General features: G+C 42.8%; 1 pseudogene; it reads right to left on the bottom strand.

Moving 5' to 3' along the window:
• Nucleotides 1-2,248: 2,248 nt before the first annotated feature.
• Nucleotides 2,249-2,817, bottom strand: LOC100951687 (annotated as a pseudogene).
• Nucleotides 2,818-4,119: the final 1,302 nt, after the last annotated feature.

Here is a 4,119-nt window from a genome sequence, read left to right on the forward strand (position 1 = left end):
CTGGCCCCATATACCGGGGGTGGTGGGGCAAGCCCGACCCCAGCCAAAACTGCAAATAAATAAGTAAATAAGTAAATTAATTTAAAAAAAAAGATGAAAGCTTAGATCATTGATTTGATCTAAGCTTTTTTTGCAACCTAGTCTCACTCTGTTGCTCTGTGTAGAATGCCGTGGCATCATAGCTCACAGCAACCTCACACTCTTGGGCTTGAGCAATCGTCTTGCATCAGCTTCCCCAATAGCTGGGACTACCAGTACCTGCCACAATGTGCCCAGCTAGTTTTTCTATTTTTAGTAGAGATGGGATCTTGCTCTTGCTCAGGTTGGTCTCGAACTCCGGAGCTCCAGCAATTGGCCCACCTGAGCCTCCCAGAATGCTAGGATTACAGGCATGAGCCACCATGTCTGGTTGAATTGAAATATTATTTTCTGGCTCAGCGCCTGTGGCTCAAGCAGCTAAGGCGCCAGCCACATACACCTAAGGTGGCGGGTTCGAATCCCCAGCCCGGGCCCGCCAAACAACAATGATGGCTGCAGCCAAAAAATGGCCAGGCGTTGTGGCGGGCGCCTGTAGTCCCAGCTACTTGGGAGGCTGAGGCAGGAGACTCGCTTGAGCCCAGGAGTTGGAGGTTGCTGTGAGCGTGATGCCGTGGCACTCTACCCAGGGGGATAGCTTGAGGCTCCGTCTCAAAAAAAAAAAAAGAAATATTATTTTCTAATAAGAGTTAATGCTATTAAAATAAATTTTCCTCCAAGCATTACTTTAGCTGTGTTCCACAAATTTTGATCTGTTGTGTTTTTTTTTCTATTGGCACCTTAATCTTCAATGTCATGTTTGTATTTTCATTTTATTCAAAATATTTTCTTCTCTTGTGATTTAGTCTTTGAACTATAGTTCAAAAAGTGTTGTTTAATTTCTAAGTCGTTGGAGGTGGAGGTTTCCAGATATCTTTATTATTGATTTCTAGTTTAATTCTATTGTAGTTAGACAATGTGCTTTGTATGATTTCAATACAAATAACTTTATGAGATTTAGTTTATAACCCATAATATCATCTATCTAGACTAATGTTCTTTGAACACTTGAAAATAGTATATATTCTGCTGTTATAGGGAAAAGAGTTCTATAAAGTTCAATTAGATCACATTGGTTGATAGTGCTATGTCTTCTGTATCTTGTTTTTTTTTAATTTTCTTTTAAGACAGAGTCTCACTATGTTGCCCTGGGTAGAGTGCCATAGTGTCATAGCTCACATCACTCCTGGGCTTAAGTGATTCTCTTGCCGCAGCTTCCCAGTAGCTGAGACTACAGGCACCCACCACAACGCCTGGCTATTTTTTGTTGTCGTTGTCATTGTTGTTTAGCTGGTCCAGGCCGGGTTAAAACCCATCAGTCTTGGTGTACATGGGTGGAGCTGTAACCACTGTGCTACAGGCGCTGAGACAAGCCTTTTTTTTTTTGAGACCAAGCCTCAAGCTATCACCCTGGGTAGAGTGCAGTGGCATCACAGCAACCTCCAACTCCTGGGTTCAAGTGATTCTCTTGCCTCTGCCTCCCCAGTAGCTGGTACTACAGTCGCCCGCTGGAACACCTGGCTTTTTTTTTTTTTTTTGGTTGCAGCCATCATTGTTGTTTGGCAGGCCCCAGGCTGGATTCAAACCCGCCAGCTCAGGTGTATGTGGCTGGCACCTTAGCCACTTGAGCCACAGGTGCTGAGCCCCTTGTATTGTTTTGTTTTTGGAGACAGTCTTGCTCTGTCTCCTAGGCTGAAGTGCAATGGCATCATCATAGCTCATTGCAACCTCAAGCTCTTGGACTCAAATGATCTTCCTTCCTCAGCTTCCTTAAGTGCTAGGATTATAGGCATGAGCCACTGTACCTGGCTTGTTTTCTATCTCTTTATTGATTTTTGGTTTCCATATACTGAAGGAGTATGTTGAAGACTCCACCTTTACTGTAGTTTTGGTATTTTTTCTTTTATTTCAATCAGTTTTTGCTTTATGTATTGTGAAGCTGTTATTAGGTACATACACTTTTAGAATTGTCTTCTTAATAAAGTGATCTGTCTTTATCATTATACTTTATCATGTATAATGTCCCTCTTAATCCCTATAATATTTCTTATTCTGATGTCCTTTTTTTATGTTTTTAACATAGCTGAGGGAATTCTTCATCTCTGATTTTGTGGTGGTCTTTTTTGGGGAGGTGTCAAATGATCCTTTATTGAAACATTTTCCTTTTTACTTTTTAACTAGCTGGGCATTCTACAGTACCACTGTTGATGTCATCTATGATATCATGAGGGTGGCAGCCATCAACATTGTAGCCCACTGACTGGGCCGTTCCCAGGATCTCTTTTATGGTTCCAGAGTTCTCTGGTTAAAGATCGGTGCTGCATCTGTCTGGCAATGTTGATGATCTCATCAAAAGTGATATTTCTGTTGTGTTTAATGTTTTTCTATTTCTTTCTGTCTTTCAGTTGTTCCTCGAGGGCTTTGATGATGAGGGCAGAGGCAGAAGGTACCACTTCAGTCTGGGGCCTGTCTGTTCTGGATTGTCAGTTTCACTGTAATCCTCAGAGCCTTCCAGTCACTGGTTGACTTGGCCACGTCAACACCAACTGTTTTTGGAGACAAACCCAGGGTATATATGGCACCAACTTTGCCACCGGTGCACCTCAAGTACACGATGACTTTGATCTCATTGGTGTCAAACTTAGGCAGCATGGTAGAAGCAGCTGGTGTCAGATGAACCCAAATTTAGGACAACTGAAGAAAGTTGCACCTTGGCTTCCTCCAAGGTGAAACTTGAAAAAGCTGTGATGGTCTTTTTGTTGTTTCCTTTTAGTATTTTCATGACTCCTTTTTGTAGTTGCCATCTCTCTGCTCAAATCCCCCATCTTGGCTTGTCTCCCATAGCTCAGTGGTTAGTGTGTCAGCCACATACAATGTGGCTGGAGAGTTCGAACCTGGCCCAGGCCTGCTAAACAACAATGATTACTACAACAAAAAAATAGTCGAATGTTGTGGTGGGCTTTTGTGGCAGGCAGAGCTCACATTAGTTTCTGTAGTCCCAGCTACTTGGGAGCCTGAGGCATGAGAATCTCTTAAGCCCAAGAGTTTGAGGTTGCTGTGAGCTGTGATGCACGGCACTTTACCAAGGGCGACATAGTAAGACCCTGTCTCACAAAAAGAAAAAATCCCCCATCTGTTATGTATATTGTTCATCTTTTCCATTAGGTCCTTTGACATATTAATATGTCTCTGATAGTTTCATCATCAGGGTCATCTCTGGGTCTGGTTGTTTTGTCCCCTTTATCACTTGACAGTGGGCTATTTTTCCTTTCTGTTTGTTTAGTGAATTTTGAATGAATGTTACATATCACGTGTAAAAATATAAATAGAGGCTTAGGTAAATAGCATTTATATCTGGAGATGGGCATGTCTCTTTTTTCTGTTATATTTTCGGTGTAAGAGATTGAGTCAATCAAGTCAGTAGTAGAGCAGGCTTTGAATTTTGTTGTTGCTATAATTTCTCTAATATCAGGCTACTCCTACTTTGTTAGTTTGTTTGTTTTGTTTTTTAAGACAGTGTCTTTCTCTGTTGCCCAAACTAGAGTGCAGCGTTGCCATCCTAGCTCACTAGGTTCAAGTGCTCCTCCTGCCTCCGCCTTCTGAGTAGCTAGGACTAAAGGCACACCTGGCTATCTTTTTTTCCCTTGGTAGAGATGGATTCTCACTACGTTGCTCAGGCTGATCTTGAATTCCTGGCCTCAAACAATCATCCTGCCTCAGCCTCAAAGTGCTGGGGTTACAAGTGTGAGCGACCAGGCTTGGCCTACTCCTCAGTGGTCATTAACATGAGCTCTGAGGTGCTGGAGTGTTTATTTCAGTGTTTCTACTCTGCATTCCACCTTCAGCATTCCGGGTTTACCTGCACCTCAGGGTGTAAACTGCTGAGGTGTGTTAACCAGGGCCAGTTCCTGTGAAGGGGTTAAGGGGGCAGAAGAGCAGCTTGTCTTAGTTTTCCTGGTCCAGATCAGTCTTAGGCAGATGTACACCTGAGTCTCAGTGTGGGGCTTTGTTACCTTCCTTGTCTTTCCCTTCTTTTTTTTTTTT

Source organism: Otolemur garnettii, unplaced genomic scaffold, assembly GCF_000181295.1.
Source record: "Otolemur garnettii isolate 467f Iridium unplaced genomic scaffold, OtoGar3 scaffold00082, whole genome shotgun sequence".
Lineage (NCBI taxonomy): Eukaryota > Metazoa > Chordata > Mammalia > Primates > Galagidae > Otolemur > Otolemur garnettii.